We start from the raw sequence: 24,966 nt of genomic DNA, 5'->3' as shown, positions 1-24,966 counted from the left end.
GGACACAATCACACTTGGCCGTCACAGTCCACTCTTTTTTCTCAAAGGACATAGCTTTCTACCAGGTTTATCTTCCTGACAGCCGGTATTTTCAAAGCTGTTGCTCCAGCATGTGACAGGAGACGTAGCATACCCACCTGATGCCCTTAATTCTTCGTCTCGCACGCATGGTCCACCACCTTGTTTTCCATCACGCGGCTCTTCAAGCGTGCCTAACGCTCACCGTTTGCCTCATACAGATGCCTTGATCACAATAGATGAGCTGACACATCGGCAAATACCCTGTGGAGCCATGATCCTTCCTCACGGGTTCATGCATCACCCTTCGAAGCATACACACTCGACAGTCGAAGCAAAACAGAAGGCCCAGGTGCATCGAGCGTCACACGCTGCCAGGCGCAAGAGCCCCTTCTAATGAACAGCGTAAAAGAAGCCTCTGAAGAGGTTTATGTGAACACTGAAGCATTAGGTTCATTGCCCAAACTGCATGAAAACAGCCCAAATACTACCGGCTGTCGTCTGGACAGCACATCAAATTGTCAAGAAAACCAGCGTGATGGCCAAGAAGGGCGCCCACCGCAACACGTTCCACAGAAACATGAGCAACGTCAGCAAAAGTAAGTCTAAGAATACCATACTCTACAACAGATACACCAAAAAGACGACGACGCAAAGGAAGCCTCTTCAAACAAATTCAAGACTCCAGGCTTGTTCGCATTAGGTATCGGTGCCAGAAACGCATTTTGCACAAAATATCAAGACTGCACCTAAGGTTACAGCTCCAAAACCACAGAAAATACCCGAGAAGACAAGAAGTCGCCAGTTCTACCCCGCAAAGATTCAGGCACTATACCATCAGCCTACGACAATGAACACGCAGGCAGGAACGACAGTGACGCCTGCGAAAACGGAGCTACCAAACCTGCAAGGCCTACAAGAATGTCCATTCCTTACAAGAACACAAGCTGTTTTCTCAGCAGCGTCTGTGCTCAGGACATGCTTATGCTGTCCAGAATGCAACAGTCAGACACACCAACCAGAACTCCAGCATTTACCGGACTGCTGCATTCCCCTGTTAATCTATAGTGTGTTTACTGTTCACTTCAGATTCACGCGTGTTCAGTTTTGTTGCTTAGAACACGCACATTCTTTCGGAGAGGTATGTAGGATTGGCTAGTAGCATAGAGTTTCCTAATATACACTAGAGGGAATTCCGGCACTAGTGTCTATGAGAGCTGCAACGCACGGCGCTTCAGCGAGCACGGGAATGATGGGTAGTACACACATTTGTCTAGTTTTCGTACTTCTGGCCTGCTTCTAGCTCCTTGTGTGTTCGTGTGGCTTGGAGCAGTTTTTTTCAGGAAAAAATAGCAATTTTTCAGCTTTTGCGCTTCACAACTTTTTTTCTTTTAGGCTTACCATTTCGAATCGGGTCACAAAGTACAAAAGGGTTCGTTCTTTTCTTCAAAAGAAAACCGTAACCAGCAATAAACGAAGCCGCAGGTACGTTTCACCACCATCAAGTACGAAGACTAAGCAAATGTGTGTACTATCCACCATTCCAATGCGCGCTGAAAGATCGCAGCCCCAGAGTCCCCTCTAGTTAATTTTTGGCAACTCCATGGCTAGTAATGAAAATGCATATATATATATATATATATATATATATATAAATATATATATAAATATATATATATATATATATAATGAGATATAACAGACAGTAATGCCAATGAATGTACAGGGGAAGTTATTAGAACCAATGGAATTTATATAAGAAGAAAGAAGAAAGAAAAGTGGATGAAAAAATTACCAGCTGTGAGCAGGAATCGAAACTACGACCTTCGAATAACGCGTTCGATGCTCTACCCCTGAGCAAGCACAGCGGCTATACCCCAGCCACTTTGTTGGGTTTATATGTGAATTTAAACGTGGGAGTGTCAGTCAGCGCCACCTGTTGCCATGGCGGCAAGTGTGGCATACTTTTTTATGAGCCTGTTAGGCGTCACGTAGCACGTCAACCTATTGAGAGCTGGCAGCTGACCAATTGTCCCTCCTAATACAACCTAACGGCACCAAGTCTGCCAGTACGAGACCCTCGTTAAAGGGCCACTCACCAGGTTTGGCAATTTTGAGCTGACAAGCGCAATGCGTAGACAAGGCGTTCATGATCACGTCTGCCAAAAGGGAGTTTTAGTGCTGGGGGCGCATTCTCTTGGGGCCTTGCGGGCTTGGGAGCGTGTGGCGTTGCGTGTCCAACCCATACCCAACCGGAATGCCTTTTAGTTGGCGCCACGGTGGCACGCACGCAAACGCAAGCCGCACCAAGTTCACACGCGCTCGCAGAGCCATAGCGTTTTGTCGCGTAAGTATTATTTAAGTCTTTTCATGATTTAAAATGTTAAACATAAATAGTGATCAGGGCACTTTTTTATTGTGTACAGTAATCTGGTATACACAAAAAAGTGAAATACAAAGTTATTGTAACGAGAGTGTCAACATCTTGTGACACTTCGTGCAACCGCAGTCATGAACATGTTAGTTTACGCGTAATGTTTTTGAGGTGAAAATGTGAAAATGAATAAAAGGGTTACTCATTTGTAGTATTGTCGCCGCGCAGTTTTTGCACCAGATGTAGAATGCACAATTTTTCTGCAATAACAAAGTTGTGGTTGTCTGTTTCTCTATGGCCGCGCTAGATGGCACCACCTATTCAGCTGGTCGGGGGCTGGCATATGTTTTTTAGTTTCTATGTTCCAGGCCATTGTAGCTTTGGAAATCTGGCTGAAACCGTGTAGTCGCTATAAGTGCTCACACTTTGGCTTATTTTAACTCGACGGCTAGAGTATCCGCAGTGCGAATACTGCGAGTTCTTGCGAAGGTAGCCCTTACAAGGCAGCCGATCCATGCTGTCCGAGATTTCGAGTCTTTGTGTGATGCTATTAGTATAGTGTCTAGCCGCTATAATATTTGCGCTTAAAACCTAAATGTCAAAGTGGTGGCTCTGGCCAGCCTTGGCTTTGCTCGCCGTAAAGGTAACATGATGCGCCAGCATGTGCGCCAGGCAGCTTATCTCCGCTAGGAGGCCAGTGGTGGCAGCGTTGTTTATGGGCGCACAGACGCATCGCCCCACCGCCCCAGCGACCTTGCGACGCATCTGTTTGGCGCTTCGCGCATGCACAATACCGCCGCCCCAACGTCCTGCGTACGCAAGCCGCTTGGGCACCCAGCACTAAAACTCCCTAAAATTTGACTCTACGCACCACGAAAATGAGTCAAATTTCAAGATGAACGCTGCTCCCCCTCCCTTCTGCCGGCGCGCGCCCAGAGTATGAGGGTATGGCGTGCGCGTATGAATGGCCCCACGTATACAGCAATGCAATGACGTTGATCCTCCACGTAGACAACTCGGCTCTGACGTTGCAAACAGCGGCACGTGACATGGGGAAAATTATTTAACACGGCATGCGTAGTTTATGTAATTTGTCGCTTGAAAATATCAGTAAAACTCTAGATAAATAATGAGACGCAATAAGGAACTCTGAGCGTCTTTTTTACATTTTTCTCCCGTGAATTGCAACGTGATGCAGGGCTAATGTGTCGGCGTTTCACATGCATTCGTGTCCCCGTGGTCAGCGCATGGAGCAGACGTCCACCTTGGAACGTTGCTACGCCTTCGTGCACTCTTTGTGCTCATCTATTCTACCGCGTCTTAGCCAGCGTTGCCAAATCTATGTTCCAAACCATTCCGCGGAAACAGGCAGACGGCCACAAAATGACGCTGGTCAACAAAGCAACGCCACTCGCGTGCTTGGGGGTATGACTTGTTTGGGCACGTCATGCACACGTGACCTCTCGGTCATATGGCGGGGAAGGTGGGGAAGAGATTTGGCTTGGGAAGACTACGCGGAGGAGCGGCAGGGCTTTCGAGCTCACCACCTCTCATCCTCGTTTCGTGCCGCTTCAAAAACCCTGTTTTCTCCGCTCGTGATGACCTGATTCAAAAAATTTTTGTGGCAAATTTTCCTCAATGTACACCCAACAACTTCCACTGTCTAACAAAAATTTGGTATGGGGCCTGGTGAGTGGCCCGTTAATAAATAAGGAAATGAAGTGTATACTTAAGGGCTCGTTTTTGCCATGTTTTGACACAATCATATTGCGATATAACAGGCAATTATGCCAAGAAATTTATGGGGGAAGTTATTAAACCCAATTGTAAAGTAAATGCGGAGAAAGAAAAGTGGGTCAAAAGATAACTTGCCTTGAGCAGGAACCGAACCTGCGACCCTCGGACAACGCGTTCGATGCTCCACCACTGAGCTACCACGGCGGGTATCCCCGTAGCCACATCATTGGATTTATATGTGAATTTAAACGTGGGAGTGTCAGTCAGCGCCACTTGTAGCCATGGCGGCGAGTGTGGTATACTTTTTATGAGCCTGTTAGGCGTCACGTAGCACGTCAAGCTATTGCGAGATGGCAGCTGACCAGTAGTCACTCGTATACAACCTAATGGCGCAAAGACTGCCAGTACGAGACCCTCGTTAATGAATAAGGGAAAGAAGTGCGTACTTAAGGGCAGGTTTTTTCTGTGTTTTCCCACCATATTAATGACATATAACAGACAATATATATATATGTATATATATATATAGTGATGTACTAGACAGAGAACAAGAGACAACACCCGATCCTGGGCCGGCTGTTCTTATTCTCTCCTCGTTCTTTTCTTCCTTCTGCTGTCGCGTATGCGGCCGTGCCTGAGCACTGCACTTGTCATCATTACACTCGGCCACGCTGCGAGCATACAGTCCTGCTAAGCTTGCCCTTCACTGGCACAGGTCCTTTTCTTGGAAGGTCGAAACATTCAGAGGGCCTAGGCTATGAACTTATATAGGTAGAACTAATGCCTCTGGTGGGTGGCATTGGCTGCCTCGCATAGGCTGGTCATGGCCACGGTGCGTCTTGCGTTGAAAGTGAGGCGATGATGTCTCTGGTGGATGCCATTGACTTTGTCGTGCCGGTTTTTGTGTCTTACTTTGAAATTCGGGCGACGATGGCTCTAGTGGTCGCCATTGAGTGTTTCGCAATGGTCGTCTTCAGCCCGCAGGCCCGGAGCCCTTAGTTGCCAATACCGTCTCTGGCGGGCGGTATGGGCTGTGTCTGTGGGGTCTCTCTCGTGGACACCATGACTTGCCTTGCGGGGCTGTCGAATACTCTGGTGGGCGACGATGGTGGGGCGGCACGTGAGAATGCGGATATCACTGAGGCAACGCCGTCGAGCTGGTCTGAGAGCTGCAGGAGGGTGCCCCAAAGCTGCCTGCATTGCTCCACTGGGCTTGCCTCAAGGTCGTGCGAGGCAGCTAGATCCAACACGGCGTTAGTGGCACGCAATTCCGACAAGATTTCAAGAGCTCGCTCGGAGATTGACGCTGTCAGTTCTTTAGTCTTGACGCGGAGTAGCGCGATGGTACGCCACAAGTTCGCGGCGCTGTCGAGTGTGAAGTCCGAAGCGTTGGTGATCGTGGTCTCCGAATGAGTAGCGGTTGCAGCACTCACGCCGGTGAGGTTGACGAGCAGAGAAGCCTGGGCGGCGTTCCCTGGCAGCTCGTATGTTGAAAGAGTGCGACAACGGGAATCTAGGCCATGGGAAGCGTGAGCGCCATTCCCAAAGGACAGCAGCCGGTGCGGTTCCCTGCTGTGAAACGGTGGCAGGGTGTCAATAAGGTCATGCCCTACAACCCCAGGGGAGGCCTGGATGCCGTCCACTGGTGGTTTGAAGGGTAGCTGAAGCGGCGGGTGGGACCCCATTGCCAAGGAAGCGTGAACGGCGTTCCTCGATGTAGAAGCCCGCACTGCCGATGAACGACGAAGACATGTACCAGTGGCTTACCGCAGAGGGTTCACTTGTCGGCTTGCGCTAACGGCAGAATTCATAGCCAAGGACGCGTGGACGGCGCCCCTTGTGTACTGCAGCCGCCGAGGAGGCCTCGACGCAGTCCCCGAATGGTGGTGGCAGTGGCGGCAGGTGAACGGCTGCCGAGGAGGCCTTGACGCCGTCCTCAAGCGGCGCTTATCATGGCTGTCCTGGATGACGAAGCAGGGACGTAAGACTTCTTCGTCGACTGTGCCATTGTGATGTACTAGACAGAGAACAAGAGACAACACCCGATCCTGGGCCGGCTGTTCTTATTCTCTCCTCGTTCTTCTCTTCCTTCTGTAGTCGCGTATGCGCCCGTGCCTGAGCACTATATATATATATATATATATATATATATATATATATATATATATATATATATATATATATATATATATATATATATATATATATTGCTACGATACTGAGGGGACGCGTGGAAGAAGAGGAGAACGAGGTTGGCACGAGCGGTGATCTACCAGATCCCTCGACTCTCGCATTTCGAGCGATCCCAGGTGAACGATTACGGAAGCGCTACCTCAAGAACTACGCCGAAGCCGCCGACTGGTTGTCTACCACTGCTCTCTATAGATCTGGTTGCTGACGGCGACACCACGCACTCTTGTTCTGGCGATACGAGGACCCTACACGTACCACGAAGCTTCTCTGGGAGGGTCGGAGAAGATTTCGACGAATGGCTGAAACACTTCAACCATGTGAGTAAGTACAATTGTTGGGATGCGGCCTCAAGGACATCAGCTACAAACCAACAAAGAGAAAACCGGGCGGGGCAATCGCCTGTAAATTATGCAAAGCTAGATCCGCCGGCTACCTACAACATGCTCTACCTCAACCTCTCGGTTGTCCAACGTCGGATTGTTTCTTCAAGGAACGGCTTTGGTGTGGTTTGAAAACCACATAGAAACAATAACAACCTGGGAAGCGTTTGAGAAAGAAATAGCGAGCTGCTTCGGGGACCCATTGATGAAGAAGAAGCGCGCTGAGCAAACTTTGATGCAGCGTGCTGAAGTATCCGGTGAAACAGACCGCCAAGAGGCGCCAAGCTGTGAAGACATGTTCACACTGCGCTCCGCTTTCCCGAAGCTTTTCTAAGAGCAATTTCGCGCAAACTCATCTAACAATCTTATAGTCTGCTTTGTGAAGTTCTCCTGATTCCACGGATACCCAAAGCTTGGGCCAGGATCAACTTTACGAGAAGAAACCATCGCAGGCAGATTGGATGACCTTGTTAAGACGCTCACCTTAACGACCACGGCCGGCGTCCCGCGTCCCGGAAGGTACTTCGACGTGCGGAACACGACGGTGTTTTGTGTTTGTGGGAGCACGGACTAGCAGATAGTGAAGTTTGGGCACTTGCTTTGCTGCCACGGGACAGAGATCGAAGGTGAGCGATGTTTACTTCACTTTTTTGACCTGTTTTCTGACACGACAAAATGCCGGCGGGAAAGCTCTGTCAGCCTAAGCGCTCCGACTAACTTGGCAGGAGCGGCGGTCACTTTTCCTTTGTTCTGCCAAGCATGGCTGGCCGGGGCTGATCGCCTTTTCTCGCCATATGGAAGTTGACGAAGCTTATCCCGACCCTTCTCGGGCACTGGAATCACTCAGCGCTGACACGGACGCGAGTGGCGTCTCGTCTCGGCAGGCAAAGGATGACAAACCAGTGTCAGTTGACGCGACTCTCGGAAACGAGACTGGCGACGCGACTTGTTCGGAACACCATGGATGGACTGAGGATGCCTGGAATACCGTTTTATCGCGCTGGCAAAAGAAAAACCAGTTAAAAAGCAGCGATCCCTGATAGAGAAGGCTGTGAAAGCGAACGTGAAATTTGAAAGCGATCCGCCCGCCGAAAAACAAAAACGTGAAGCCACGCAGGGTTTCAGACGGAGAAAGCGACGCGGCCTGCCTCCGCTACCGAAAGAGGACATCAAGATTATTGTGAGGCCGCATGAGAGTCTCTGGGTTAAAAACATATTGAGACTGGAACTTTCCAGGGCTGTGATAGATGCCTGCCAACGAAGTTTCAATGGCAATGACTTTCTGTTGCGGGTTCACCCAGGATCGAACATTGTAATCCTATCTACGCCAAGCATGGAGGTAGCGAGTAGGCTGCGAGGTATCAGTCAACTAAAGATCAGGGGACAAATCCACGCTTTCAATGCATACGTGGCCGACCCTGAAGGCGTCTTGCGGGGAATTGTACATGGAATACCGGCCGGGACTTCGCAAGATGAACTAATGGAGAACCTACGTGTTCGGACTCAAGGGGTGAATATTGAGAGAGCAAGAATGTTGGGCTCGTCTAAAACGGCAATTATCACATTCGCGGGCAATTTGCTACCGAGGAGCGTATACAAAATGGGTGCCGTGTTAATATACTACCCATACAAGCCAACAGTACAGGTGGGCAAGATATGCCTCCAAACCGGACACCGTACGGACGTCTGTCCAACGCCGAATGTCAATCTATGCCTCAAGTGCGGGGCAAGGGAACCAATGCAAGGACACGACTGCATCCCCAAGTGTGTCATCTGTGACGGTGAACACCCCACAGGAGATAGTCTGTGCAAGAAAAAACTTAAGAACGTCGCTCCTCCCGAGAAATTGAGGACAGATCAGCCAAAAGACTGGGTTAGCCAACCTGAATATACCGGCGATGACAAGTCATCAGAAGTATTCCCTCCAGTAAGGATGAGCATGCCTCGATGGTTCAGCTCGGACCGAATGGAACAGCGCCAGTCAAGGTCACGTTCACGATCCCGATCAAGATCCCAGTCAAGGTCGCGATCAAGATCTCGTTCAAGGAGGGACAGACATCACACTAACACGGCACCACCAGCCCCTGGGAAACCCAGCTTAAAGAACCAACGAAAGCATCGCGGACCTCCGGCCGAGATGGGTTCCTGAGAGGAATCACAAGACGCCCTAGCCGCCGGCCGGACAAACATGAATCAGGTGAGCTTTGCGGGGTCAGTGTCTTCCAATGCTCCTATAACAGAAAATCCACAATACAAGAAAATATTGCAATAAAATAAGAGATTGACCCAAGAGGCCAAACAGCTAAACAACAAATGGCCGAAGAGCGAAATAACTTACAGGCAGCAATATCTTCATTAGAGAGACGGCTAGAGGCTAAACTACGACCACAAAACCCGACAGGAATAGCTGGAGGATGTAGTCAGAGAACGACATATCAACAGTCAATAAAACCCACCCTTTCGGGGGGCAGCACGGCGTCGGCTGAAGTTGAGGAAGGGATGGTGTACGCAAGTACAACCACCCCTACCCCAAGCACGACAGTAAAAAACCACGACCTAATAACGCGGCAAATACAGGCACAGTTAGACAAAAACAGGGAAGGTATAGCTAACGTTAATAAACTGCTAGTCGATCATGAATGAGATAAAATTTTTTGTCTGCGAGGAATTAAAACTCAAAGGCAGTACGTGAATGACGCTGTTAGCAGTTTGCAAAGGGATAAACAAGCGCTCTCGCTCGACCTCCGCTAGAAATAGCAAACAATCTAAGGGGAATCGCGACGACGCGGTAGCACCCATGCATCATGGCCAAAAATAACCAGAGAAGTGTGGAACAATTAGAGATCTGGCAGTGGAATTGCCGCACTTTTCACAAACGCGCCGCAGCACTCCAGAGTTATATCAATGTAGCACCAATTAAACCCGACGTTACATGCTTGCAAGAAATTGGTGCCAGAATAGTGAAGCTTCAGGGCTATTATATTTTTCAGAACCCAAATTATCCCCGCGTAGCGACGCTGGTGAGCAAGATGATTGCGGCAACAGATGAGTACATAGGAACGCTACAGATCAATCACCAAATTATCAGTTTATTCCCCCAAAAGAGAGGCAAAGCGAAGACTATAATAGTGAACCTATACAGTCTTCCAAAAGACAAAGGCGAAGACTTCAATGAGCTCCTTGCTGAGACGGTTAAAATCGCAGGCAACAAGGATCGCCTATTGGTTTTGGGTGATTTTAACGCACCCAGCACCACATGGGGTTACCCAAAAGACTCGCCGAAGGGAACGCGTCTCGAACATGCTGCGTCTAGGCTGGGCCTGAGTTTAATAACTCTCCCAGTTGCGCCCACGAGAGTGGGCAACAGCGTATGCAGAGACACGTTCCTGGACCTCACTTTCACCTTCAACCTCAAAGACGCATCCTGGACAAACCTGGAGGAAAATCTAGGAAGCGACCATTACATTATAAGCGTCTCCATATTGACACCCAAAATGCGTAGATTGATAGGCGACGCGGCGATCACAGATTAGACTGAGTTTAGGAAACGAGATCCTCCACTCGACTCTGTACCGAACTCAATAGAGGCATGGTCGGAGTACATAAAGTCGGTACACGCCATCACTACGAAGAAAATAGCCAGAAACGTAGAGACGCCAGCAGTAGACAGCCGTCTGCTACACCTATGGGAGAGCAGGCGCAGCCTACTAAAGCGTTGGAAACGTCAACGCCTGAATAGGACACTACTGCGTAGGATCGCTGCTCTTGCAGAGGAAGCAAACGACTATGCCAGCAAATTGGCTACCGAGGGATGGGTCAAGTTCTCCAGTTCACTTCAGAACACACTGAGCACCGCGAAAACTTGGTCCATCCTAAGAAATATTCTTGATCCAGACAAGTCCAAATCCACGACAAGCAGAACACTGCAGAAAATCACAGAAACATTTCCGAGCACGGACGACGATCTCGTGAAAGCCTTCAAGGAGAGATATATTGGCGATAGTCCACCAAGTAACTCGGCTAATCACATGAGTGACAGTGGAGCTGGAAATGAGAAACTAGACGAGCCGATAACAAAAGAGGAGGTCTTTGCGGCAGCTCAGGCAGCCAAGAGGAACACAGCCCCCGGTGAAGACCAAATTACGAATGCTATGATAAGAAACCTTAGCGACAAAGCCATCGAAGGCATGACAAAACAATTCAATGAACACTATTGGCTCAAAGGAAAGGTCCCTGCAGAATGGAAAACCACCAAAATTATAACCATTCCGAAACCCAGAAAAAAGCCCTCCCTGCAGGCGCTCAGACCTATATCATTTACGTCATGTATGGGGAAGCTTTTCGGAAGGGTCGTTCAGACCAGACTTGAGAATTTCATAGAGGACAGGGTCTGTTTCCAGCCACCATGCTGGGCTTCCGCAGTGGTCTCTCAACACAGGACGCTTTCCTCCTGATACAAGAAGAGGTACTCAAGGGTGTTCCCAAAGGTGGAGATCATTTGCTGCTTGCTCTAGACTTAAAGAGAGCTTTTGACAATATCTCTCATGAAGCTGTACTCTCAGAGCTAAATATAATTGGTTGCGGGGAAAAGATATATAACTATATAAAAATTTTCTCACCGATCGGGAGGCGACAATTGGTATCTCAAGCGTTAGGTCTGAGCCTTTCCGAATGCCAAACAAGGGAACGCCACAAGGAGCCATAATATCTCCTCTGTTGTTTAATATCGCCATGCGTCGACTCGCTCGGGCCTTGGATTGTGTACCCCAGCTCGGTTATACCCTCTACGCCGACAACATTACTTTGTGGGCCACACGGGGGTCCCTGGCCAGCAAAGAGCAGACTCTGCAAGAGGCGGCACTGGCTGTCGAAAACTTTGCCAGAACCAGTGGTCTCAGCTGCACACCCAAAAAATCGGAGGTAATCAGAATACACAGCAAACGCTACAAAAGTAACGGAAGAATAGAAATTGAAATCGAAAAGCAGAAAATTAAAGAAGTCACCGTTGTCCGGATCCTGGGTTCCTGGGTACAAAGCAACGGTAGGGCAAATCACACTATCGGTATTCTTAAATCAGCAACTAAACAAGTGGCTAGGATGATTCAGAGGATCACCTTCCACAAAAAAGGCATGAAAGAAAGTGATACTGTCCGATTAGTGCAGGCGCTCGTAATGAGAAAATTGACATACAGCTTGCCTTTCCACACGCTGAACAAGAGCGAGGAAGAGCAAATAGATTCTATCATCAGAGGGGCTTACAAGGCAGCATTAGGCTTACCGATAAGCACTCCGACACAAAGGCTTCTCGAGATCGGCCTGCATAACACGTATGCTGAACTGAAAGCAGCAACATTGATCTCTGAGCGCAACCGCCTCAGCCAGACGAAGTCGGGAAGAGAGATACTGATGAGGGCGGGTATCACACCCCAACCCCAAAACTTGGACGAGGAGCTGGTGGACGTACCAGACCCAGTTCGACGACATATTTCGATCGCCCCTATCCCCAGGAACATGACCAAGGAGCGGCATCACGAAAGGCGAGAGGAGCGTGTAAAATGGATCAGAAAATTAGTTAGAAGCAATGAGAACGTGCTATACGTTGACGCTTCCAGGTATAACTGGAAGCGCTGCGTCGTCACAATGGTAAGCAGTGACACGAGAAGCATGGTGTCCAGCACATCACTGTACACTACATCGATCACCAAGGCCGAGTGTTTCGCCATCGCATTGGCGATTAAAAGTCGAGAGCACAGCGACGGCCAGACGTACATCAACATACTCTCAGATTCGCAAGAGGCGTGCCGGCTATTCACGAAAGGCCGCCTCCCATTAAACATTTGCAAATTTTTAGGCGGCGAATTCAGAAACACTTATAGGTTGGTCTGGTGCCCTGGACATGCAGGCCTAGAGGGTAACGAGAGGGCGGACGCTCTAGCTCGAGCACTCACGAACCGACCGGAGCAGCAGCCTTTCTCGCTGTTACCACCACCCAGCAACGACGGCTTTCGCGAGGAGGAGGAAAACGACCCGGCTCGGATGGCTCCGCGAGAGCTTCTTGCTCACCAGCGATACACGCGGCAGAAATATGGCGCCCCCCACAAATCTCTTAAAGGGGAAGACGCCATAGACCTCCGTAAAATTCAAACGGGAGTTTATCAAAATTTATTACGACTGCACAAAATTCATCCAACTTTGTATGGGCGCGATTGTCCGTGGTGTCGCGACTCGCCCCCGATCCTTTACCATATCTCGTGGAGTTGTGCTAAACGGCCAAATGAACTTGATCGCTTACAGCGTATGTATAGAATAGAAAACTCTTTGGAGCAATGTGAGGCACTCCTCGCTAGCTCGGACCCGGAGGTGCAACCAGCACTCCTGGACCACGTCCGGCAGGCGGCGCAATCCAGTGGAGCCTTGGACATGGGACCCCACCAGTCTAGCTCCAAAACCCCTTCTTTTTCAACCCAATAAAGTTATTTCTCTCTCTCTCTCTATCCGGTGAAACATGCACAACGTATATTTAAGAGAATCTGAATTTGTGCAAGTCTGTAGGCCCACGTATGAAAGAAGATGACAAGGTTGGGCATCTCCCCAAAGGGGTTGCTGAGGACGTCTACAATTTCCTCATCGGCAAGGATGCCTTGGCGTCTGTAGTGGACGTAATTTATCACTGCCGCACGTTTGAGACCCTGAAGGCTTGGCGCATCACTCACAAATTTGGTAGACTTGCCAACGTCACCACCGTTGCAAGTGTCGACGTCCCTCCAACACCATCCTGTGACCTTGCCTCGATGATCAGGCAAATCGTACGGGAGGAACTTGGACGACGTGATGTTGTCAACCCGCCGATGGCACATGCTAGCAACGCCTCCCCGCCATACGACGCAATGTGGGCTGCCGTTGATGCCACGCTATATGATGTGCCCCAATCAAGAGCACCAGAGCCTCAACCGACAACCTACATCATCGCCGTGGTTTCCAGAACGCCTTCCGCCAACCACCTACAATGGTGTCTTCGTCGGACGATCATGGGTACATGGCGTCTTGTGGAAGGTTCGGCGACGTGCGTGAGGCCCCTGTGTGCTATAACTGCGGTCTCCGTGGACATGTGGCTCGATTCTGTGGTTAGAGGCGTCGCCTTGAGCAGCGCTACTACGAGGGATCATCAGCTTCTGTACAATGGCACTGGCGCGGTGGTATGCGCTCGATGCGAGACGCGCACATTGGGGACGGCTTCCAGCAAACTACCCACAGTGATACACATGTGGGACGCAATTTCCACCGGAGTTTGCGCAATGACTCGCCTTCCTCCGAGCGAAGCTTGACACCCCTCGCAACACGCCGGTTCTGTTCCCCGTCTCCTGGTCGACGCGTCCCCTCCCCGCCACCGGAAACTAGGTGGTGCGGCCAATGGAGGTGAGGTTGCCGAAAATTTTTCACTACATCCACCTATGCCTCCACCCGTTTTTATGACGCAAAATAAGGTCCCCGTGATTTTCGATGGACTTCCTACGATGGCTTTGATAGATACTGGAGCAGCTGTTTCAGTGATGAGTCTTAACTTCAAATTGCAGCTAGGACATAAACTGATGTTTCGCTGGGACAGATTTGCATTATTTCGTGCAGCGAGCGGAGAGACGCTGTGCCCGATCGGTGTGTGTGTTGTTGTTGTCACTTTAGGCGACAACGTGTTCGAGGCTGAATTCGCTGTCCTGACCAGCTCCACTCATGACACCATCTTGGGGATTGATTTTCTACGCAAGTGTGGTGCTACTGTAGATTGCGGTGCTGGTGAGATTATGCTATAGGCATTTATGGACGATCCCAGGTGCTGTCAAGGATCTATCACCGTCATTGACGATGTTGTCTTGCCGCCCAACTCGATGAAAAACGTACGCGTGGACGCCTCTGCCTCGGACGCCGGTGCGTTTGATGTCTTGTGTAGCCCATTCCTCTAAATTGCGCCAAGAAAAATTTGCTCGTTCCACATTGTGTTCTGTCGATCAGTGATGGGCGATCAGCCTTATGGGTGTCGAACTATTCAAATGGACCTGTCATGCTACCCTGCGGATGGCGACTCGCCTCCTTCAAACACAATGCGAACAGTTTTATAGGATTTTTAAGTGACGAGAGTGTAGATCCTATACGTGCAACGCACTATGCAGAAGCCAGCTTTCTGAGTATGGTAAACAAGTCGCTATTATCAGAAAAACGTCAAACTTTGGTAGAAGTCCTTGCGAAATACGCTACTATATTTGACTTTGCGCAGAATGAAGAGCAAATAAGTGTACCCGAGTCGCGTACTCGCCACGGGATTGACACAGGATCCGCTCACCCTATCCGGCAGAAATCATACCGTGTCTTTTTGTGGAGCGCAAGGTCATTGCTCAACTGGTAGAAGAGATGTTAAAGAAAAGGGTCATACAAGAGTCGTGTAGCCCTTGGGCTGCCCCTGCGATTCTTGTCCGAAAGAAGGATGGTCCATGACGATTCTGCGTGGACTACAGATGGCCCAACTCTGTTATTAAAAAGGATGTCTACCCGCTTCCCAGGTTTGATGACGTCATCGATTGTTTACATTCGGCGTCGTACTTTTTCTCGGTAGATTTGAGATCTAGTTATTGGCAAATCCCCATGCACCCGAATGACAAAGAGAAAACGGCCTTCATTACTCCAGATGGTCTATTTGAATTCAATGTAATGCCTTTTGGCCTATGCAATGCTCCAGCCACGTTTGAGGACTTCATGGCTCTATATTGCGTGGACTAAAGTGGGAAGTTTGTCTTTGCTACCTCGATGACATTATAATTTTTGGCCGTACATTCGATGAGCACAACTATCGTCTAGACATTGTTCTCACCTGCATTGAGAAAGCTAAGCTCACCCTGAACTCTAAGAAGTGTCACTTTGGCAGCCGTGAGACTCTCGTTCTCGGTCACCTGGTGGACAAGCAGGGCGTTCGACCCAACCACCAGATAGTCGCTGCAGTCAGCAGCTTCAAAGAACCAGTCGGTACGAGAGTTGCGAAGCATTTTGGGCCTATGCTCGTACTTCCGTCGCTTCGTGCCAACGTTCGCCGATCTCGCTTACCCTTTGACGTCCCTACTCAACAAGAACGAACCTTTCCCGTGATCAGCGGAATGCGAGTCATCTTTTTCGCAACTCAAGTTTGTCCTTACGTCAGGGCCTGTACTTCGCCACTATGACCCATCTGCTGCCACAGAAGTTCATACCGACGCCAATAGTGTAGGTATCGGCGCCGTCTTTGTCCAACGCCATGGAGCTGATGAACACGCCGTTGCGTATGTCAGTCGCTGTTTAAGTAAACAGGAGTGAAACTATACTGTCACAGAGCAGGAATGTCTCACGGTCATATTCGCCGTGCACAAGTTTCGCCCTTATATCTATGGACGCCGATTCTCGATTATCACGGACCACCATTCTTTATGTTGGCTCACTGGGCTACGGGACCTATTTGGTCATCTTGCTCGTTGGGTGTTACGATTGCAAGAACATGACTTTGAAGTCTGTTACAAGAGCGGTCGTCATCATGCTGACGCCGATTGCCTTTCACGGCTTCCTTTTCCGACAACCGAGTGTGACGCTGACAACTTTGATGAATATTTGGCAGTAGTGGATACTCCGTTTCCTGACCTAACAACGTTTCGAGCAGGCAACGCAGTGACAACAGTCTCGCGTCTTTCTTTAATTTCCGGAACGAATGGTCAACGTGGTTTCATCGTGAAGGATGGCGTTCTTTACAAAAAGAATTATTCTGGTGTAGGCCCTCGCCTACTTCTAGTTGTGCCTACCAGTCTGTGACAACACATACTTCGAGCAATGCACGATGACCCAGCATCTGGCCATATGGGTTTTTAAAGGACATTTTATCGCACGCAAGAACGCTTCTTCTGGCCGAAGATGCGTAAAAGTGTGACTGCATATGTTGCGAGCTATGAGCAATGTCAACGCCACAAGCGTCCTACAACAACGCCAACCGGACTACTTCATCCCATAGCACCCGTGCGTTCACCATTTCACGTCGTTGGTGTTGACCTGCTCGGCCCTCTTCCGCGATCAACGAACGGCAACCGATGGATTATTGTGGGCGTTGACCACCTCACACGGTACGCCGAAACTGCGGCAATTCCTGCTGCTACGGCCACTCAAGTTTCACAGTTCATGCTGTCGCACGTTATATTACGCCATGGCTCCCCCCGTGTGATCATCAGTGATCGTGGGCAGCAATTTGTTGCCGATGTAGTTAAAGACCTCCTTCGTCTCGCTTCGTTCCATTTTCGTCCTACTACTCCGTATCAACCGCAGGCTAATGGTTTGACAGAATGAACTAATAGGACTCTCGTCAACATGATGTCCATGTATGTTGATTCCGGACACAAAACATTGGACGTGATCTTGCCATTTATAACTTCCTTTTCTGGAGACTGATCAACCTATTCTCGCTGAAGCCATTTGTCGCGCAGAAGAGGCCCGGCGCATCACCTGTCTTCGAACTTTCGTCTCCAGAAACGCTATAAGAACCGTTACGACAGAAGTCACCAGCAAGTATTGTTTGAGAAAGAGGATTTGGTGTGAATTTCGACACCGCTTCACAAGCGCGGCTTCTGCGAAAAGTTTCTGGCGAACTACACTGGTCCGTTTGTTGTCCTGGAACGTCTCAGCGATGTCACGTACGTGATGTCTCGGGTGTTGTCAACTGGCGGCCACTCAAGCAAAACCAACGTCGTTCATGTCACCCGTTAAAACGGTATTATCATCGTAACGAAGCCTAGCTCGCCCGGTGGACATCGTCTGCAAAGGGGAAATTGCTGCGATACAGAGGGGACGCGTGGAAGGAGAGGAGAACGAGTTTGGCACGAGCGGTGATCTACCAGATCCCTGGACTCTCGCATTCACCCTCTCTTGCAAATAAAGGCATCTCACCGTAACAATGTATATATATATATATATATATATATATATATATATTGTAACGGAGAGAAAAGAGACAACACCCGATCCTGGCCCAGCTGTTCTTATTCTGTACTTCGTCTTCCTCGCTTTCCAGCCCGTGGCCCACAGCTGCCGTGCCGCTCTTCGTTACATTCGGCCACACTGCGGACCTGACAACGAAAAAAAAGAAATTACAGTTCATTGCACCTGCAGCGATCCGACTGCTTTTTTTCAAGCACGACACATAAACGGCAAAGTTGTTTCTTTAACGTTTATCGAGAGTGAAGCTCGCATCTGAGGCATTCACACGCGAGGTATTTTCTCCTACACGCTGAGTAATTATGAATGGCTCGTTGAACTTAGGGAGCAGCTTCTTGCCAGGCCCGCTGCTGCCCCTTTGCACCCAGACCTCATCACCGATGTTGTAAGCAGGAATGGGTCTACGGCATCTGTCATAGTGGCGCTTTTGATTTTCTTGTGCGTGGGTGGCTTTCTTGATTGCCTCAGTTCGGATCTTCTGGCAGGCCACTTTACGATCGTTGGCACATGGAATTATAATGGGAGCATCCAGACTGAGGACCGCTTTCAGCTGTGGTAGTTTCCCATAAAAAATTTCGTAGGGCGTTTCCCCGGTAGACGTCTGCAGTGCCGTGTTAATCGCAAAAGTGGCTGACGGAAGGTGGACGTCCCAGGTGGCCTCTCCTCTTTTTCCTGCCTTCGTATGTGGAGCGAGTCGTGCCTCGATGCTCTGGTTGGTTCTCTCAGTAAGGCCGTTTGCTTGAGGATGAAACGCGGATGCGAAGTGGTGCAGCATGCCTGCCGTGCAAAGGTACTTTTTCAGTTCCCCGCTACGAAACGTTGTAGCCCGATCAGATATTAACTTTTTTGGTAAGCCATGTCTCCATTCAAATCGGTGCTTGAGGAAGTAGATTAGGTAAGTGGGTGCAAGAGATGGCACGGCCTCTACTTCCACGTATTTCGGCAGGTAGTCTACTGCTACATTGACGTAACGATTTCCCGCAGTGCTGGTGGGTAGAGGTCCTATGTAATCAATGCCAATCGTGTGAAAAATTGTTTCCGGTATCTGGATTGGTGTTAGTAATCCAGGTTGACACCCAGGCAGTCGCTTAAACTGCTGGCAAATTTTGCAATTGGCGACATAAGAATGGACGTTACTTTGCATCTTCGGCCACCAAAAACGTTCTTGTAATTTCCGGAGTGTGGCTCGTTGACCGGTATGTCCGCCTTCTGGGGAGTCGTGAATGGCTCGTAGTATTTCTGACTTGTGGTATTTCAGGATCACCAGGAGAAAACGATCTTCGGATCGGTCCGCTCGCCAGTGACGCCGGTACAATGCGGCATTGCGCATCACAAAAGTACTGTGATTCCCCTTGTCAGTGATGGATACAATGATGAATGACGAAGTTCTATGCTCCTGTTGGGCTCGGGATATATCCATCTGGGCGAAAAAAAATGGGGGTTTGCCTGGTTTGTTGCGCGCAGTCAAGGGGTTCCGTGAGAGTGCTTCGGTGACGTTGTTTAGCCCCCCGGCGCGGTGGCGCACGTCAAAATCGTATTCTTGCAGCGTGATTATCCACCGGGCAAACTTGTTCTTAAGTTGCTGCTTGGAGAACATCCATGCTATAGCAGCAGTATCAGTCACAACAGTGAATTTACGCCCGAAAAGATAAAGTTGAAGCTTATCGTCGACGCTCCATACCACTGCAAGACATTCAAGCTCATTGGAGTGATAGTGGCGCTCGGTGTCTGAAAGTTTTCGGCTGGCGTAAGAGACCACGTGTTCCAAGCCATCTGGATCACGCCGCACTAACAGAGCTCCTAGGTCGACTTGGCTGGCATCAGTGTGCACTTCAGTGGACCAGTCTTCATTGAAGTGACTTAGTGTGGGGCAACAAGTGAGCTTTTGTTTTGTAACTCGAAAAGCATTTTCTTGTGAGACGCCTCATTCAAACCGCGCGTCTTTTTTAGGAAGACCGCTGAAGGGAGCTGCGATTGAAGCGAAGTGGGGAATAAACCTTCGCTAATACGATGCCATACCCAGAAATGACTGAACCCGCTTCAATCAAAATGAAAGTTGAATCTTTAATCACGCGATACATTCCCACATACGTTATCAAGGGTCACCAACGCCCCCCTTGGTTCTCAACTGACTTAAAAAAATTGCGGAATAAAAAGAAACGGTTGTTCCGTCAGGCAAAGCAGACTAATTCGTTAGCCCGTTGGCACGTGTACAAATCTGTCCTTTCGGAATACAGAACAGCTATGAAGGAAGCCAAGCGCGTTTTTCTCAATAATACCCTTCCCTCAATTCTTGTAACCAACCCTTCTAAGTTTTGGAAAACTGTTAAACCTAGGGAAAAGAAAACATTTCGCTTACGAACTCAGACGGGCAGCCAGTTCGCTGTGAAGAGTGTTGCATTGCATTAAATGATTTTTTTGTTACTTCTTTTTCAAGTTGTTCTGCTTCTGCGTTGCCGCAAATGCCTAGTCGTGATTTTTTACCCATGTATCCTGTTACCGTTGATGCCGTTGGAGTGTAAAATTTAATTCACAAGCTTAAGTTATCCTCTTCTTGTGGCGTAGATGAAATCAACTCAAAGTTTCTAAAAAACACTGCATTGTATTCATCAATTTACTTGTCCTTAATCTTTTCGCAATCTATTCAGACCTCCACTTTGCCGCTTGACTGGAAAGTGGGGAAGGTGGTCCCTCTGCACAAATCTGGTAACACACAGTCTCCTCTCAATTACAGACCAATTTTCCTAACCAGTGTTCCTTGTAAAATGTTAGAACATATAATTTACTCCAACCTTGTCTCATTCCTAGAATCAAATTCTTTTTTTACTCCCTACCAGCACGGATTCCGAAAAAGTTACTCATGTGAAACCCAACTTCTTTATTTTACTAATGACATAGCATCGGCTTTAGATCGCGGCTCACTTGTGCATTGCATTTTTCTTGACTTTCAAAAAGCTTTCGATAAAGTACCTCACCAATTACTCCTCCTGAAAATTAGTGCCTTAAACATTGACCCGAACATTCTTAAATGGATTGAATGCTTTCTGACTAATCGCACTCAGTTTGTAACAACTAATGGCTATAACTCACCTCTTTCTAAAGTAACATCCGGCGTACCCCAAGGTTCCGTATTAGGCCCTTTACTTTTTCTTATATATAATAATGATCTCCCAGACAGCATTAACTCCGCTATAAGGTTATTTGCAGATGATTGTGTAATTTACCGCGAAATAAACAATGAATATGATAACCAATTTCTACAGTCAGACCTCGACACTGTCTCAACCTGGTGCAATAAATGGCTTATGACTCTCAACTCTAACAAATCTAAATGCATGTCAATAACCCGGCGATCTATTTCTCCCCCCTGTACCTACAGAATTAACGCCGTTCCCCTCCAGCATGTCTCTTCATATAAGTACCTGGGCGTTTACATTACCAACAATCTATATTGGCACACGCATGTTACCTACATCTGTAATAACGCTAACCGAACGCTAGGATACTTACGCCGCAACTTTTCTCGCGCTCCTCTGTCCCTCAAAATTCTATTATACCGATCACTAATTTGCCCAAAGCTTGAGTACGCGTCCGCTATATGGGATCCCGTGCAGCAAAATTTAATTAACGCGTTAGAATCTGTTCAGAACCGCTCAGTTCGGTTCATTTGTTCTAATTATTCCCGTACTGCTAGCATATCAGAAATGAAATCTAACCTTGACCTACCCAATTTAACTGTCCGGAGGAAACTGGCGCGACTGCATTTTTTTCATAAGATATTTTTTCACAATCCATCAATCAAGCGAGACCTCATTTCACAACCGTCATACCACTCATCGCGCATTGATCACCAGCATAAGGTTGCCATTCCGTTTTGCCGCACCAAATTCTTTTCAGCAGCCTTCTTACCGAAAACAGCCGCCGATTGGAACCACCTTCCCTCTTCCGTTGTAACAATAACAGACCCTTTGTTATTCAAGACTGCAATTTCTCAGCAATGCTTGTAACTATACGCAGTTTCCATTATCTATCTTTGTGTTGTATGTGCTTGAATTCTTATACATTTTTAGTTGACTTATGTTGCCTTCCTGATTTGCGCACCTGACACTTGTTTCTTTATTTTGTCTTTTTTTCTTGTGTGTTATAAATGTTGTACCCACCCCCTCTGTAAGGCCCTACGGGCCCTGAGGGTATTCTAATAAATAAATAAATAAAATCAGGTTGGTGTGGGATACTGCGACACGGCCGCTATTCGCTCCGGGAGCGGCTGAGTGCCGACAGGAGATATCTTATGTCCCAGGTACGAAATCTTGGACACCCCAAACTGGCATTTCTCTTTGTTCAAACTAAACCTTGCTGCATAGAGTCTGTGTAATACTTCGTCCAAATTGCGAAGGTGTTCATCCTCCGTCCTGCGAACGACCAGGATGTCGTCTTAGTACACCACACAGGCTTGATTTTCTAATGGTCCGAGCACTGAATTCATCGTACGCTACGCTGAAAAGTGCTAGGAGCCGTTCTTAGTTTAAACGGCATGCGGTTGAATTCATATAAACCGAAAGGTGTGCGAAAGGCCGTTTGACATCGATCTTCCTCCGCAACGTCAATCTCCCAGTACCCTGTGCGTAAATCAATCGATGAAAAGAACTTGCAGTGACGTACTGTATCAACAGCGTCATCAATGCGGGGTAAAGGATAGGAGTCAGGCATGGTACACTTAATGAGCTACCTGTAGTCCACGCAGAAGCGCAGTGATCCGTTTTTCTTGCGAACAAGGACGACTGGCGTTGCCAACGGACTCGATGACGGCCTAATAATGCCCGCAGCAAGCATTTCATCTACTTGTTCTGCGATCACTGCCCGTTCTCGTTCAGCGTATAGTCGCAGTGGTACGCACATTGGCAGATGATCTCCCGTTGGTATGCGATGGAGCAGCGAATTAGTGCCTGGCAGTTCTGCTGTATTGCTAGCGAATACTGGCTGATGGCGAGCCAATATAAAAGATAAGGTAGGCGGAGTGGACGGCTCACCTGTCGGTGAAGGCCGGATTGTGGTGGTAGTCCCAGCTGTCGAAGACTGGAGCTCGACGTGGCCGCGATGAATGGTGAGCTCAATGTCACCAGATAGCAAGAAGTCAGCATCAAGGATTATGTCAGCAGGAAGGTCTTCAAAGACGGGAATGGCTGGAAGAACTTTAGTGCGCACTGCCGTCCGGACTGAAATGTCGAGCATTCCGACTGGCATAGCCCTTCCTCCAAGTCCGCAGAGGGGAGGTTGCGTCCATGGTCGGATAGTGTCCGGAGCATGACGTCGGTCTAGCGCCGTTCGTTCCGCAATGGTATCCACCAGAGCAGATAGGTCACCTATTCCCTCAACATGAATGAACATCCGAGGAGTTTGACAAGCTTGGTAGTGGATTCGGGTCTGGAAAGGTTGACAACACTCCTTGGCGTTGTGGCCAATGCGACCGCACTTGAAGCATCCGTGTCTTGGGGAGGCGTAAGTCGAACGGGCAGTCGGTAATGTGTCCAAGCTAAGCCGACGACGAGAGTTTTGCTGAAGTTCGGCTGCCCTTTGAGCGAAAACCTGGAATGACGCTTCAGGTGACTGGCAAGATAAGATGACAGCATGGGTAGGGTCAGCCAAGCCATCAACGACATACTGGCGGGCAGCCGGAGAGATCCATGTAATGCCACATTTGTCGAGGAGCCCGAGCTTATCGTAGACGTATTTACGGGCGTCTTCCGATGGAGCCTGCCGACGCGATCGCATGCGCATGAAATGGTCGTCGTATGAGGATGGAAGTGGGGTGAAAGCCTTGACGAAGGCTGTAGTCCAGTCACTCCCGGATTTGTACTTGCAGCCATGGTATTGATGCCACGCTTTGGTGGACTCGCGCAGTCAGCTCACGGCTAGCGATAGCGTCACGTCGTCAGTCCATGCATGTCGACGGGCCAAGGAATAGATTTCATCCAGCTAGACGGTTGGGTCTTGGTCAACGCCAGTAAAGTCAGGAATTTCTGCCATAGATGGAGGAGGCAACGTGGTGCGTGCACAGGCTGCTGAGAAGGTGACGGTGGCGTTTGCAAGACTCTGGCTCGTAGTAGCGATGGCCTGCAGAACCGTGCAGAGTTCGCTGGCGGCTACAGGCGAGGAATTGCGCCTGTCTTCTCGCGACGGTACTGACGTTGCTTCAGGGATGGTACCTGAGGCGATGTCCAAGGGAGCGTGTACGGTATCCCTGAGCGAGGAGGTGGTTTGCGAAGCCAAGTCAGTGGAGTAACCTTGTGGTTTGGCAAGGACGCCTGCAGGCAGCGCGCTGGCTTCGGTACCCGCGGTGGCCAGGTCGGATGCCATGGCCACGGTAGCAGGAGCTGAGGGCTGCTGGAGAGTGCGTCCACTCCGTAGGAGGGTTTCTTCACGCAGATCGTCGCACACAGGTTCGTTGAACGGCTGCGCCATTGTAACGTAGAAAAAAGAGACAACACCCGATCCTGGGCGAGCTGTTCTTATTCTGTACTTCGTCTTCCTCGCTTTCCAGCCCATGGCCCACAGCTGCCGCGCCGCTCTTCGTTAATATATATATATACATATATATATATATATATATATATATTTATATATATATATATATATATAGATATATATATATATATATATATATATATATATATATATATATATATATATATATATATATATATCGATAAACAATCAGACGAAGCTTGGCGAAAGGTGCTTTATGAGGCAGGTGTGGCTACCGGCGAACGGCATGCGCGAGTCACTACTGCAGCCACCAATCATCGTCGCTTTTTCAGCAAAAGCAGAGCATCCGTCATCCAGATTCATTACAATCACTCCCCGCAAAACAAGGAGCCATCCTGGCGACTTATGAACAAGTAACCATAGGAGTGTCGTAGGAGTATTTAGGTATTGACACGTGCGCAATTTCCTGGCCACGACGACGTTGGTTAGAAGATGGTTTCAGTGGCTCGATGAGGTAATTCACCGGTGACGTTTTTCGTAGCATACAATATGGGCCATAATACTTAGGGACTAACTTGGTAGAAAGGCCAGGTGTAGCAGAAGGGTCATGCAGCCAGACGAGCAAACCTGAATTGTAGGAAGTAGTGTTTGTTGATGCGTCATGGTATTGTTTTTGGCGTCTTGGTCTTGTGTTGTGAATGATCTTGCCAGTTGGCGGCATTCTTCCGCATATGTAGCAGCTTGGGACAGAGTCGTGGACTCTGAGGAGTCAGGTCTGTAGGAAAG

Source organism: Rhipicephalus microplus, chromosome 1 (assembly GCF_043290135.1).
Source record: "Rhipicephalus microplus isolate Deutch F79 chromosome 1, USDA_Rmic, whole genome shotgun sequence".
In the NCBI taxonomy this organism is placed as follows: Eukaryota; Metazoa; Arthropoda; class Arachnida; order Ixodida; family Ixodidae; genus Rhipicephalus; species Rhipicephalus microplus.
The sequence above is the reverse complement of the archived record's forward strand: the minus strand, read 5'-3'. Positions refer to the sequence as shown.